The sequence below is a fragment of the Bufo bufo genome, chromosome 6, assembly GCF_905171765.1.
Source record: "Bufo bufo chromosome 6, aBufBuf1.1, whole genome shotgun sequence".
Taxonomy (NCBI): Eukaryota; Metazoa; Chordata; class Amphibia; order Anura; family Bufonidae; genus Bufo; species Bufo bufo.
Window position 1 is genome coordinate 247,019,043 of NC_053394.1, and position 16,065 is coordinate 247,035,107.

Genomic DNA, 16,065 nt, shown 5'->3' on the forward strand with positions numbered 1-16,065 from the left:
AAGGTTGAGTTGACGTCACTTTTATTTTTTTCTTCTGATCAGAATAACAGCCCAAGAAAACCGGATCCTGTATTTTGAACATGCGCCTTCACACAGTCAGCATTTGGTCAGTAATCCATCGGTATTGCTAATCCCCAAAAAACAGGAGTGTATCCAAAACAGAGATGTGAACAGAATATTTGCAAGTCTTCTGTGTTTTGTACCCAGTCCTGCTTTTGGCTACCAAATCACAAGCCAATTCTAATGGAACCATACAGGCCTTAAAGCTGCTACACAGACAGGATCCGTTGTGCATCTAATTTTTCCTTCCTTCTGACACATCAGAAGAAGGGTCAAATAAATTATGATGTCAACCAGACTGAAAGGTAAAATAGTGGCCCAGTCATGAAGTGGGGAGGATGGGAAACGCATGAGAAGTCCACAGAGTTGCCCTATGACATAGTTGTGAGGTGGAAGCAGCATGAGGAGACAACAGAGTGGCCAAAGTCACAGTCTGGAGTTAGCGGCAGCATCAGGAGGAGACCACAGAGTGGCACAATTACAGTGTGGAGATGGCAGCAGCATTAGGTGGCCACAGAGCAGCACAATGGCAGAGTGTGGAGGTGGCGACAGCTTCAGGAGGCCACAGAGTGGCAAGGTGACATAGTGTGAAGGTGGCAGCAGCATGAGAAGACCACAGAGTGGCAAGGTGACATAGTGTGGAGGTGGCAGCAGCATCAGAAGAACACAAAGTGGCAAGGTGACATAGTGTGGAGGTGGCAGCAGCATGAGGAGACCACAGAGTGGCAAGGTGACATAGTGTGGAGGTGGAAGCAGCATGAGGAGACTACAAAGTTACTCGGCCAGTTGCGGCCACAAATACAGTTTGGCTGCCCAGTAGTCCAGCGGCTCTTCAATGTGGGGTGGCGGGGTACTGTCCAAGTATGTCACCACCTTCTGGATCTGGTCCTGCTCCAGGTCTAGCTGCTGCTGCTGCTGATGAGTAGTTTCTTCACTAGGCGGGTAAAGAAAGCTGCTCATCAGCAATTCTAGAGTCAGGCTGCTGCTGATGGAGCTGGTACTGCTCCTGCCTCCCCACCCCTCCCCAGCAGCCATGGCAGTGGAATGTGAGCGCAGAGGGCTGTGTCCTCTGTCCCCTCTTCATCATCGCCCTGTAGCTCCTCTGGCTGCTCATGCTCCTCCTCTCTGGTCACCTGTGTATAAAAACCACCCATTTCGCTACACATTGCTAGTGCTCCAATGTCCTCCTCCTCCTCTTCCAGTTCAGTCCCCACAGGGCTCATGTGGCCATGAGATCTAGGTGCCACGTCTCCTGTCCCCTGACCAGCCAGATTTACCAGCATCTGTTCCAGGATATGAAGCAGTGAAATTACATTGTTCATCCCGTAGTCCTGGTGACTGAAAAATAACGTGGCCTCCTCAAAGGGCCTGAGCAAATGGCAGGTGTAACGTATGAGCTGCCACTGACTGTCATTGAAGTTACACAGGGGGATACTCCTGTCCGCTTGGATCACCAAGAAATCATTTATGGCCTTTCTCTGTTTGTATAGTCGGTCCAACATATGGAGGGTGGAATTCCAAAGGGAGGAAACACTGTATATCAGTCTATGTTGTGGGATGCCGTTCTACAGCTGCAGCTCAAGGAGGGTTTGATTTGCGGTGTATGAGTGGCTGAAGTGCATGCAAAGTTTCCTGGCCATTTTTAGGATGTCTTGCAGATGGGTGGAAGACTTGAGGAACTGCTTGACAACTAGATTGAACACTTGTGCCATGCAGGGCGCATGGCTCAGCCTTCCTTGATGCAGCGCCGACACCATATTCTTCCCTTTGTCGGTCACCATGGTTCAGATTTTGAGTTGTCGCGGAGAAAGCCAGGATACGATTTCTTGATGAAGGAAAAGAAGCAGTTCCTCGCATGTGTGACTCCGTTCTCCCAGGCAAACGAGGTGCAGAACAGCATGACACCGCTGTGCCCTTCACATGTGGTATGCTGGAGGGGCACTATGAATTATCCCTGCAGTTGAGGCTGAGGACACGGTGGAAGATGAGGAGGCAGAGGAGCATATTGTCGCAGGACCAACCGCATGAGAATGTGAAGGCTGAAGTAGTATCACTTGCACAAGTTGCTGGTGTGGCTGTGCAGGAACCACATTCACCCAGTAGGCCATAAAGGACATGTATTGTCCCTGACCGTAGTTATAGCTCCACACATCGGCGCTGCCGTGCACTTTGGCAGACACTGATAGGCTCAAAGACTGGCCCACCTTCTGTTCTACATGTGTGTGCAGGGCTGTTATATATATATTACACTGATATATACCCTGCACATGTAGAGGCACTTATATTGTATTTACATTTAGTCATAGACTACTAATTGCCTACTCTTGACATGTGCATTTGTGTTGTAATTTTTATTAGTTTAAAATTTAACTTTTATTGGTTTGAAAATAATAATAAATATTGAGCCATTTTTTATCTAACCTACTAATTTAAAACTATCTCCGGACCTCCAGATGATGTTTCCTATTATATTATATTATATTAATTTTTTGCTGTATAGCCAGCAGTAGTGAAAGGTTAGCGTTGCTGTTTAATAGTCAGCCTTTTGATACATGCTGCCTTCTATTCAGGTACCTATCTGTACTTTTATTTGTTGTGATATGGGCAGTTGTGGTTGGTATACACTGACTCAGACAGTTAGATACATAGGAACCGACCAGCTTGCTACTGTTTGTCCATAGCTGGTAACTGTAGCTTAATTATTGCAACATTGTTGCTTTTGATTGCTGTATAGCTGTTCCTATGATGCTACTGCTATTTACACTGCTGTCTACTGTTGGTGCTATCGCTATAGTCTAGCTTCTTTAATGTCTGACTATTTGTGGTAGCCTATCTTCTGTCTGTGCTGTCTATTATTTCACTGCTGGCAGCTTGCTTTGTGAGCTGATAATGCTGGTACCAGCAGAGTGCTTTTGTAGGCTATCGCTATATTAGTCTGACTCTAGGTCATTGGTCTCTGGAAGTCCTAAAGGCTAAAATCTAATTACTGCCCCCCGACATGTTTCGCCATATCCATGGCGTCTTCAGGGGATCAGGCAGTCTGCACGGAGTAAACGTGTGGCTATGTAATTTATAACCTCCCTTGTGAGGACGTGCGTCAGCTCAGCCTATCGCTGTGCTTGTGAGAACTAGCTTACTTGATATCTGTAATCTGTATGGCTGTTTGAATTCTAATAGAGCTGACGTGCGTCTTCTCGCGATAGATAGTCAAATGACGCGCATGTCTTTTGACTTGGAATATTTTCAGTTTGTTTATGTTCATCGGCCGGTTATGCGCATGACTTTGAACTTATATCGTGGGGTTCCTTTTCAAATCGCTTTGCTCTCTCTGCTTGCTAGCCTATGATTTGGCTATACTTGCATTACTATTTATATATATATATTAGAATTACCTTCAGGGGTAATGTCTCCACTGATAATGAATATTGATTATAGTGTATTCATTTTTGGTGATGTTAGTGATTACTATTTATCTCTGATAATTATGAATTTTTTATATATATTTATTTGTGAGTGAGTTTATTACTATTTATTGTGATTAATCAATACTTTATAAGGACAGATTTATTTAAATATATATATTTTCATCTTTTAGCTTATATATAAGTGACAGTGACACTTGTGTGATCGTGCTCATATGGTTGCCAAACTGTGTTGGCTATAATTTATTCCAACTTTTTCATTAGTTAGTCTTTTCTTGAGTGATTTTATACCTTTTGTGATTTTGTGAGGAGATTTTTATTATATTTATGACAAATTATTAAAGAATTTTTATATAAATGTTTTTTATTTTTTGTTGATATATTTTATTTTGTTTTTTTGTTTTTTTATTATTTTTTTTAATATATATTATATTTTTATTTATTTTGGTTTTTGAATTTTTTATGAATTTTTGGGTTTTTGTATTTTTATATGTGTGTATTTATTTAAATTAATTATTTTAGTTATTTTTATATTTATATTTAGTGGAGACTTGATGGTAATTTGTCCTAACATTTATTTATTTATTTATTTATTTATTTTTTGTCAGATGGATCTACGACTGCATATGAATTGGATCGTGAGGTAATGATTTTATTTTTTAATATATTAATTGTTTTTTTTTGGGATTTGATTACTCAAGTTGGTTATTGTTTAAATTATTTTTCGCCACTACTCCATGATTTATTAATAATAGTTAGATAACTAATATTTATCGTATATAGATTTTTATATTCCTTTTCATATTTTGGTATTTATTTACAGGAATGATGCATAAGTGAAGCCTTCATTTAGACCTTGGGGTGAAAGGCTTTTTAATCTATAAATCCAGCGCGTTTCTTCCTGCTGTAATTTTTTGTCTATGTCGCCCTGTCTTGGGCCTGATTTTATTTTTGTTATTCCCCATATTTTTAAGCTGTTGCTTTTTCCGCTATGTTCTGCTTGTACATGCCTGGATAATGTAGTGTCCGTTTTTAAGTTGATATCACTGAAGTGTTTTGACACCCTTCTTCTGAGTTGTTGTACTGTTTTTCCCACGTATATTTTGGGGCAGCCGCATTGTATGGCATATACAACCCCTGTTGTCTTGCAATTTATATACCGGGAAATTTGGTATTTTTTCTGATCAACTGGATTTTCAAATTCTTTACAGGCTAGCATCTTACTGCAGAATTGGCAATCCCCACAGGGATAAGACCCTTTTGTTGTTAGCCATGTGGTCTTTTCTGTATGTTGATAATTCCACTGAAAATGGCTGTGCACAAGCTGTTCTCTGAGGTTGGGTCCTCGTCAATATGTAATGGAGGGGTATGGTGTGATCACTTTCTGTATGTCCTCATCCATTCTTAAAACGTTCCAATATTTTTTTAGGATGTTGCTGACCTCTAGATGTTTGATGTCATAGGTGCCTATGCAACGCACTATTTTCTCAGTGCTTTCCTTTTTGCGGTCTTGTAATAAGTCACTACGATCTATTACTTTGGCCTTTCGATAGGCTTTATGTAGTACTTTTTTCGGATATCCTCGGTCTAAAAATTTTTGGTATAATGTTTGACTCTCACGTTCAAACCCATCCTCAGTTGAGCAATTCCTTCTTGCTCTAATGTACTGGCCAACTGGGATTCCCTTTTTTAGGGGGGTTGGATGGTAACTGGACCAGTGAAGGAGGCTATTGCTTGACGTGGGCTTTCTGTAAATTTCAGTTACTATTGTTCCATCCTCTGAAAGGCTGAGAGCAGTATCAAGGAAATTTAGTTTGTTCTTGTGAATTTCACCTGTGAATTTGAGACCTATAGTGTTAGTATTGAGGATTTTGACGAATTTGTAAAATTCTTCTTGCGTGCTTTCCCAGAGCATTATCACATCGTCGATGTAACGGCCCCAATACGTGATATGTTGAGTGAATTGACTGTGTGCTTCTGAGAAAACTATATGTTCCTCCCACCACCCTAGAAAAAGATTCGCAAAATTTGGCGCACATTTCGTGCCCATTGCGGTGCCAGTGATCTGTAAATAAAAATCTATGCAGGGCTGTTACTGCCTTTTTAGCAAATAAATGACGGCTTGGGACTCTCCAAGCCATCCGTTCTCTGAAAGGTGCAGAGTCCACCACGTGGAAAGGGAGGGACTGCAGCACCAGTAACTTGGACAGGAGCAAGTTCAACTTCTACGCCGTTGGATGAGTGCATGCATACTGTTGTCTCTTGGCAATCGCTTTGGTGATCAATTACTGACGGAAAGACTGACGAGGAGAAGGAGAACAAGGAGCAGGAGCATCAGGACCAGTAGATAATGAGAAAGACAGACAGCTCCCTTCGGCTAAGGTGGTGGAGCCTTGACTGCCTGAAATCGTCTGTGTGCCACTGGGTGATGCAGCGGTTGCTGAGGCAGGCTATTCTACCACTTCAGAGCCACGGTTCTCCCAAGACACTTTATAGTGATGCGGCATATGTAGATGCAGGGCCGTGGTGCCAACATTGACACCCTGGCCACGCTTCACCTTTTGCCCACAGATTCTATATATGGCCATGTTCACCTGCTCCGGTGGCTTAACAATAAACTGCCACACCGCCGAGTAGGTAATTTTACTCCCAACACTATGCACTGACTGATGGTTACTGCCGCTGCCTCTGTGAACCCGTGCACTGCTACTACAAGGGCAGGTAGGCTCCTGCGAAGTGAGTTGTCTACCCCGGGCACGTTTGGCTCCCGACCTCCCACTGCTGAAACCCCGATGACCCCTGGCCACGCTACAGGCTTGCTGGCTCCGCTGCTGCCTCACGGCAAAGCTGCCACCCTCTTCTCCCGATGATGATGTCGTCACCCGGCTCCCAAGTGCAATCAGCTACATCATCATCATCGAGTACTGTCTGCACATCACTGATGTCCTCCTCAACCATCTCTGGGTCAGGAGCCTGACCTCTCACAACACTAGCTCCCACGCCACTCTCCTCATCACTGCTTGTCCGCCTAGAGGAGGAAGAGGCGGATGTCTCCTCCACATCTTGGCTTGCCAGTATCTGCTGACTGTCTTCTAGTAGATAGTCCTCACTGCATAGTGGAGCTGAGCCCACAGCATACCATACTTCTCTGGCTGAAGAGGACAGAGGCAGAATGAGGACAGGTGAGGGCACAGGGCCTGCTCCCGTGCCATGTCAACTAAGTGTTGTGTCTGAAGTCAGGCCGGACAGGAGCGCAGCGGTGGGGGAGGATGAGCATGAAGGGGCTTGGCGGTGAAGGACAGGTGAGGAAAGGGTCAAGTGTGAGTGGGGGCGGGATCGGGGAAGAGGTGCGAGTTGCTAGGGCAGCGGGGGGTGCGGCCGGAGCAGAGACAGAGGAAGAAGGCGGAAGCAGGAGCAGTGCGGCCAGGGGATTGAAACGGACTGTATGATGTCGGCGCCTGTTATGACGGTGGAGGAGATGCTGGAGAGGCTGCGGCGTGAAGCGGAGGTGCGGGGGCCTGGCTGGCTGCAGGAGCAGGTTGGTGCGTGTATAGTTTCACCTGCTCCTGTGGCTACCCCCATTGCTCGGGCTGCCCGGCCGCGGCGGAGTATTCCACCGGCGCGCCTAAGCCCTGAAAACACCCCCCGGGCCCGGCGCCGAGTAGGGAGCCCCCCTGCGGACCCTCGGTGGCGGAGAGCGTCCGCTCAGCCTTCTGCGAGTCGCTCTCGCCGCGGGAGGAATCCCAATACACGGCGGGGCCTTGAGAGGAGCGGGACGCCCCTTCCCCCGCTCCCTGCGGCAGTTCAACCGGATTCCGTACCAGGATCGGTGGACCGGCCCAGTCCTTCCTTTAGCGGGTGGTCCACTCGGCTTCTAGATGACATCCGGGTTCCTCGGGCTGCACTGGGTGGAGATGAATACCAGCGCAGGTCCAGAGAAGATCTAAGCAGTGTTGAAGAAGGTCCCCTTGCCGTGGTGGGTGCCGCGGTCTCGTCCCAGTGTCCGTCCAGCGTGGTGCAGAGGGTCGTGCAGGTGGTCCAGGAGGAACAGCCGTCGACGTCCAGGAGCTATGACGGTGAAGTGTCCGTGCGGCGGGAGTCAGGATCTACGGCAGCGGGAGTCACAGCGCCCGTGGTGCCTGGTGAGATTGCTTGGGGCTCCATGTTAGCGCAGGGTTTCTCGGTGGGTGGGGGGGGGGGACCATGGGTGACTTTGGTAAGGGTTTGGGGCAGTTTTTGGGGGGATTGGCGGGAATGTTGTCTGGTATGGGGTCCGGTGTTGGGTCTCCGTTGCCGGGGTGGGGAGTGGTGCCGGTGTCCGGGGCAGGGACGCAAGGGGTTACGGCAGGGTCGGTGTCGGTGGAGACTCAGGCGGGGGGAGAGGAGGAGGTGCAGAGGTTGGATGATAGGGCTCGCGGTGAGGTGTATGTGTACTTTGAGGGGCGGCTGGGGGCTCATTTGAAGCAGGAAGTGAGGGAAAAGATCTGGAAGGGAGAGTATGTGAAGATATTCTCGCTGCTCCCATTGGAACGGTTTAACCTGGATAGGGGGAAGAAGGAGGAGGGAAAAAAGGAGGATGAGGATAAGCGTCGGCATCGATTGATCCCACGTACGTTTGCTAATTGGCTACAGGCGTTTGCCATATTAGCAAGTGTCATTGGGGAAAGGTCTCCGGATTGTTGTTCTGCGCTGTTTTGCTACCAGGATGCTATTGGGGAAGCTTATAGGGTTTATGGTGGGGTGGGTTGGCTCCGTTACGATGAGCAGTTTCGGCAGCGTAAGGCGGTGAGACCTGATATCCGGTGGGATCATAAGGATATTGGGTTGTGGTTAAGGGTGACGGCGCCTCCTAGGGCTGGGCAGTCCTTTCGCGGGGAGTCCGGGGGGTCATCCCCGGGTGCTTTGGCAGCGGCATCGGCAAAAGGGTTGTGTTTCCTTTTTAATGAAGGAAATTGCAGATTTGGGGCTAAGTGCAAATTTAAGCACGAGTGCACGGGGTGTGGGGGAGCCCATGGAGCTAACCGTTGCTTCAAAGGGGAAAGGAATAGAGGGGGTGATGGTGCTGGAAAAGGGACGGACGCCGGTGCGGGTGGAAGAGATGCAGGGGTTTCTAGATAGATATCCGGATCGGGTTGCGGCTGGTTTGTTGGGGGATGGTTTTGGGTTCGGTTTTCGTATTCCATCGGTTGTTACGGCGGGGCCTATTGTTCCTAAGAATCTTAGGTCTGCGCTTGTTCATGCGGGAGTGGTGGCGGAGAAGTTGAGGAAGGAGGTGGAGTTGGAGCGGATGGCGGGTCCATTCAAGAACCGCCGATTCCGGGGTTGAGGGTGTCTCCGCTAGGAGTGGTGCCGAAGAAAGAGCCGAACAAGTTTCGGCTCATTCATCACTTGTCTTACCCGAAAGGGGCGTCGGTCAATGATGGTATAGATCCTGAACTTTGTTCGGTGGTCTATACTTCCTTTGATGCGGCTGTAAAATGGGTAAGGCGGTTGGTGCAGGGGACGTTGATGGCTAAGGTTGATGTGGAGGCGGCGTTTCGTTTGCTTCCGGTACACGTGGAGAGCATGGGTTTGTTGGGCTGTTTTTGGGATGGGGAGTATTTTGTGGATAGGTGCTTGCCGATGGGGTGCTCTCTTTCGTGTGCGTATTTTGAGACCTTTAGCTCGTTTCTAGAATGGGTAGTGGTGGAAGTTTCAGGTTGCTCATCCGTTATCCATTATTTAGACGATTTTTTGTGTTTAGGGCCGGCGGATTCACAGGTTTGTTCTTTGTTGCTGCACACGGTGCAGTCGGTTTTTGAGCGTTTTGGGGTACCGTTGGCGCGGGAGAAGACGTTGGGTCCGGTGACAGAGTTGTGTTTTTTGGGGATTGTTATAGATACGGAGCGGATGGAGTGTAGGCTTCCCCAGGATAAACTGGTGGATTTGCGTCAGGAGATTGATAGGGCCATAGGGAGGGAGAAGATTAGGTTGCAGGATTTGCAGTCATTGTTAGGTAAATTGAACTTTGCTTGCCAAATTATGCCAATGGGTAGAATTTTTTGTAGAAGGTTGGCCGCGGCTACGGCAGGGGTGTCAGCGCCGTATCATTTTATCAGGTTACGTAAGGAGTTGAAAGGGGATTTGAGGGTGTGGGCGGAGTTTCTGGGTCAGTACAATGGCAGGTCTTTGGTGATGGCGGAGTTGTGTGATAGTGTGGAGTTTGAGTTATATACTGGCGTCGGGGGGAGTGGGTTTTGGGGCCTATTGCCAGGGACAATGGTGTGCGGGCGTGTGGCCTGATTCGTGGGTAAGTCGTGGGTGGGTGAGGAACATGGCTTTGTTAGAACTGTTTCCCATTGTGATGGCGGTGGTGTTGTGGGGTGAGAAATTTGAAAACAGGAAGGTGCGTTTTCATTGTGACAATTTGGGGGTGGTTCAGGCTATCAACAGTTTGTCCGCATCTTCTCCGCCGGTGGTTAGGCTGTTACAGTTTCTGGTATTGCGATGTTTGTCGATTAATATGTGGTTGGTGGCAGAACATGTTGCTGGAGTGTCTAATTCGGTGGCGGATTCTCTTTCTCATTTACAGTGGGAGCGGTTCCGGCTTCTAGCGCCAGAAGCGGAGGCGGAGGGTCTGGAGTGTCCGCCGTGACTGTGGGGGATCCTGGAGGAGTCCGGGTACTTGAGGGAGTATGGTAAGGCGTGGACGACTTGGGAAACTTGGAATGGAACTTGGGGGGCCGGTGTGGGGGATGGTGATGTGAGGTTGTTGATGTTGCTGGGGCAGTTGAAGAGCGAGGGGTGGTCGGTGTCAAAGGTGAATCATTTTATTGCAGGGGTAGCGTTTGGTTTTAAGTGGCGGGGGCTACCGGATTTGACTAAGAGTTTTTTGGTGCGGCAGGTTTTGAAGGGATGGCGTAGGGGAGCAGGCAGGGTGCGAGATTGTCGGAGGCCGGTGTCTTTTGAGTTGTTGTTGCAAATGGGTGATAAGTTGAGTTGTATTTGTAGCTCCGATTGGGAGCTGGGGCTGTTTAAGGCTGCGTTTGCTTTGGCATTTTTCGGTGCTTTCCGCTTGGGGGAGTTGGTGTGTGGCAGTGTTCATAGAGCGGGGGGGCTTAGGAGTGAGGATGTCGAGTTAGCGGGGGATAGGGTGTCTGTCCGGATTCGCAGGTCGAAAACGGATCAGGAGGGCAGGGGGCAGCGTTTTACTTTGTTTTCAGTACCAGGGTGTAGTATGTGCCCGGTGCGGTGTGCAGGGTCTTATGGTTCAGGTCTGCTGAGGGACGAGGTTCCTTTTCTTAGGCATGAGGATGGTTCCTTTTTGTCTAGATTTCAGTTTCTGGCGGTCTTTAAAAAATGCTTAAAGGTTTTGGGTGTGCCGGTCAAGGATTATTCGGGTCATTCGTTCAGAATTGGGGCGGCGACCGAGGCAACCAGGTTAGGAGCCAGTGAGGAGGTGATTAGGAGGATTGGGCGTTGGGAGTCGGTGCGTTTTAAATCATATGTGCGGCCTGCATTGTTGTAGTGGTACTGTGGGTGGTAGGTTGGTGTTAATGTTGTTCTTTTGTGTTCACAGGTCTGACGACGGCGGCTTTGGTGTGGATCTTAGGGCACTCCTATGTGTTTTGGGGGGCGATCAGAGCGGACGTGAGGCCGAGCGGTCGCCAGTTGGGTATTAGTCCGGAGTTGGCTACGGTCAGGTGGTTAGGTATGAGAGGTATGTTGTGGGGCGGAGTGTTGCGGGAGGTGCATCATTTCGTGCGGTTGGATCGTCCTCCGGATGTGTTGGTTTTGCATGTGGGGGGGTAACGATTTGGGCAAGCGTCCTTTTAGGGAATTGGTTTGTGATGTTAAGTTTGACCTGCTTAGGATCTGGGCGTTGTTTCCGGGGGTGATCACAGTCTGGTCTGACATTGTTCCGCGGAAGGCTTGGAGGGGTGCGAGGTCAGTGGAGAGCCTTAATAAGGCACGGATCAAGGTAAATAGGGCAGTGGGCCGGTTTATGGCGAGGAATGGCGGTGTTGTGGTGCGGCATGAGGTATTGGAGAAGGGTGTGGGTGCATTTTGGAGAGCAGATGGAGTGCACCTGAATGCGGTGGGGACGGATTTGTGGTCTCTGGGGCTCCAGAGTGGTGTTGAAATAGCTTTACGTATGTGGAGGGACGCGCAGGTTTGAGGTGGTCAAGCTGCGCGTTCTTGGAGGCGGGGGAGGTCCTTGAAGTGGAAGAATATGGTGGTACCTGAGGATGGGAGGGCCCCACGGGAGGGGCTGGACTCTCATTGAGGAGCTGGTAGTAACTAGTTACGCGTCCATCAGCTGCTGCCTCCGAGCTGGGTTCAACGGCTGGGGGCAAGATAGAGACGCAGGTGTTCCAGTGTTTATGAAGTTATTGGGGCTTCTAGGACCTCCCTCGTCATTGGTTAACTTATGTTATATATTTTGTATTTATTCAATAAATGGCTGCTGTGGCCGATTAAATCCAAGCAGTGGTGTGGTGTGTTTATTTCTATGGGTTAGGTGGGGGGGTTGGGGGTAAGGTATTGGTTAATCTGGTGGGACTGAACAAATAGCCAATCCCCTCTTCAAGTCAGGCCGGACAGGAGCGCAGCGGTGGGGGAGGACGAGCATGAAGGGGCTTGGCGGTGAAGGACAGGTGAGGAAAGGGTCAAGTGTGAGTCGGGCGGGATCGGGGAAGAGGCGCGAGTTGCTAGGGCAGCGGGGGGTGCGGCCGGAGCAGAGACAGAGGAAGAAGGCGGAAGCAGGAGCAGTGCGGCCAGGGGATTGAAACGCCCACCCGCCCGTCCCTAATAGAAGTAGTAGTGGGGGGAAGTGTTGGTGTTTTGTTTTGTCGCGGCAGTCGTGGAGGCGGGGGAGGTCCTTGAAGTGGAAGAATATTGTGGTACCTGAGGATGGGAGGGCCCCGCGGGAGGGGCTGGACTCTCATTGAGTAGCTGGTAGTAACTAGTTACGCGTCCATCAGCTGCTGCCTCCGAGCTGGGTTCAACGGCTGGGGGCAAGATGGAGACGCAGGTGTTCCAGTGTTTATGAAGTTATTGGGGCTTCTAGGACCTCCCTCGTCATTGGTTAACTTATGTTATATATTTTGTATTTATTCAATAAACGGCTGCTGGGGCCGATTAAATCCAAGCAGTGGTGTGGTGTGTTTATTTCTATGGGTTAGGTGGGGGGGTTGGGGGTAAGGTATTGGTTAATCTGGTGGGACTGAACAAATAGCCAATGCCCTCTTCATGAACCCACTGACTCTTGGCGGATGTCACTTGCGACGAAGTGGAAGATTGAATCAACCATTCAAGAATGTCACTACCAGAGCTTTGGGACGTTTTCACAGCTCTGCTTCTCCACCCCTGTAATGATGTCACTACTAGAGCTGGGAGGAGTTTTCTGTTTCCTTCCTCCCAGCTGTTTCTCCTCCGTTTGATTTCCCTGCCTTTATATTCCCCCTCCTCCTATTGTAGGTGTGGATTATATTTCTCATTTGGGTTGTAGCTCTTGCTTGAGTATGTTCCCTTGTATGCTATCCTATCACTGGACCTGTGTTCTGCTGCAGCAAGTACTCCGGATATTGCCAGCCTGTCTTTGGATCCGTCTTCACTGCGGCTGCAGCCCTTCAGCTAAGTGTGCAGACATTGCTGTGTATCTGTGTGTTTTCTGACTGGATCCGAGGCGACCACGGTTCCCTCCATATACTGAGCAGGGCACCGGTGGCCGTGCCCCTTCCACTATTGTAGGGGTTACAGTGGCCATCAGTCTTAGGTACGCGGGCATGCCTCCTTCCACCATTTGGATCCGGGCATGGGCTTAGCAGCATAGGGAGAGCTTTTGAGGGTCGGACAGGGGTCACCCTTTATCCTCCCTAGTTTGGGTCCGGTCAGTAGCTCTATTTTCTGTGCATGCTCTTGTTGCTCACACACAGCCGTGACATTATAATCCACCAAAACCGTCTTTTTTTACATGGATCCGCTTTCTGGCCTGGTTGACCGCATGCAGGGTCTTTCTTTGGAGGTAGCGGATCTCCGTCAATCTATGACTCAGCTTCAAGCATTGGGCTCTGCTCCGGCCCATGGAGTCTGTTGCGAGCCAAAGGTCTCACTTCCGGAGACGTTCTCCGGGGGCAGTGAGAGTTTTGTTCGCTTCAGAGAGGCATGCAAACTCCATTTTTGCTTGTGTCCACATTCCTCTGGTAATCAGGAGCAGAGGGTGAGGATTGTCATCTCCCTGCTCAGGGGTAATGCTCAGACTTGGGCTTTTTCGCTGCCATCAGGGGATCCCTCCCTTCGATCCGTGGAAGGATTTTTTGTGGCCCTGGGGCAGATATATGATGACCTGGATCGTGTTGCTCTGGCCGAATCTAACTTACGTTTTTTATGCCAGAGCAAACTGTCTGCGGAGCTTTATTGTTCTGAATTTCGGAGATGGGCAGCTGATTCAGGTTGGAATGATGCTGCACTCCGGAGTCAGTTCTGTCATGGTCTCTCAGAGAGATTGAAAGATGCATTTGCTTTCCATGAGAGACCAACGTCCTTAGAGTCTGCCATGTCACTGGCGGTACGCCTTGACAGGCGTCTAAGAGAAAGAAACGAGACCTCTCTGTCCAGCCATTGTCAGTCTAGGGGCAGTGGTGCGGACTCATTCAGTGTGCAGGGGCCTCATCCTGTCTCGCTCCCCTCTGAGGAGGAGCCCATGCAGCTAGGTCGACTTGCCCCTGATAAAAGAGGATTTAGTCCTCAGAGTATGGTGTGTTTTTGTTGTGGGGGCATAGGTCATTTGGCAAATGTTTGTCCGTCTAGGAGATTCTTGAACTGTACTAAGAGCGATAATAAGAGAAAAACCTCAAAAGGTAAATTATCAAACTCTGCTTCATCTGCTACTTTGGGCAAAGTTGATGTAGGAATTGATGCTTTTCCTCTGACCTGCAGTTCCCATTTTCTCCTGTCTGCCAGGGTGGCGCTAGAGAGCAAAGTCATTTCTTGTGAGATTTTTGTTGATAGTGGAGCGGCCGTCAATCTTATTGACACTCAATTTGTAGCCATGCATGGTTTTCAGGTTTGCACATTAGAAAAGGATATACCTGTTTTTGCTATTGACTCTGCTCCACTCTCACAGAGATCTCTGAAGGGCATTGTTCACAATATTCGGTTAGCTGTAGGTGACACTCATGTGGAGGATATATCTTGTTTTGTCCTTAACGGATTGCCTTCTCCTCTAGTTTTGGGGTTACCCTGGCTCACTAGACATAACCCCACTATTGATTGGCAAGGAAGGCAAATAAATGAGTGGAGTGACTTTTGTAGAGAGAATTGTCTTACAGCGACTTTTGCAGAGGTGTCTACTAAAACTGTGCGATCATTTGTCTCTGATTTCTCGGACGTGTTTTCCGAGAGCGGTGTTCAGGAGCTACCTCCTCACCGGGAGTTTGACTGTCCCATTAACCTCATTCCCGGCGCCAAGCTGCCAAAAGCTCGCCTCTACAATCTCTCACAACCGGAAAGAATCGCAATGCAAACCTATATCTTTGAGAGTCTCGATAAGGGGCATATTCGTCCCTCAAAATCACCTGTTGCCGCTGGGTTTTTTTTTGTTAAAAAAAAAGATGGCTCTCTGAGACCTTGCCTAGATTTTAGGGAGCTGAACCGTATTACGATTCGCGATCCCTATCCCCTTCCTCTGATCCCGGACCTCTTCAACCAAATTGTTGGGGCCAAGGTTTTTTCCAAATTGGATTTGAGAGGCGCGTACAACCTGGTCAGGGTCAGAGAGGGGGATGAATGGAAAACGGCCTTTAATACCCCTAACGGGCATTTCGAGAATCTCGTTATGCCTTTCGGCCTGATGAATGCTCCGGCCGTCTTTCAGCATTTTGTTAACAGTATTTTCTACCATTTAATGGGAAAATTTGTATTGGTGTATCTTGATGATATTTAGATTTTTTCCCCTGATGTTCAGACCCATCAGGATCATCTTTTTCAGGTTCTGCAGATTCTGCGGGAAAATAAATTGTACGCCAAGCTGGAGAAATGTGTTTTTATGGTATCGGAGATTCAATTTCTGGGTTTTCTCCTCTCTGCTTCTGGTTTTCGCATGGATCCAGAGAAGGTCCGTGCTGTACTTGAGTGGGAGCTTCCTGAGAATCAGAAGGCATTGATGCGCTTTTTGGGTTTTGCGAACTATTACAGAAAGTTCATTTTGAATTATTCCTCTGTGGTCAAACCCCTCACTGACATGACAAAAAAGGGGGCGGATTTTTCCTCTTGGTCGGAGGAGGCGCTTGCAGCTTTTTCTAAGATTAAAGAAAGTTTTGCATCTGCTCCCGTCTTGGTGCATCCCGATGTTTCCTTACCTTTTATTGTTGAGGTGGATGCTTCCGAGGTGGGTGTGGGTGCGGTTTTGTCCCAGGGCCCTTCTCCTGCCAAATGGCGACCCTGTGCCTTTTTCTCTAAAAAACTCTCCCCGGCAGAGAAAAACTATGATGTGGGAGATAGGGAGTTGTTGGCCATCAAGTTGGCTTTCGAGGAATGGCGCCATTGGTTGGAGGGGGCCAGGCACCCTATCACCGTTTTTACCGACCATAAGAATCTGGCA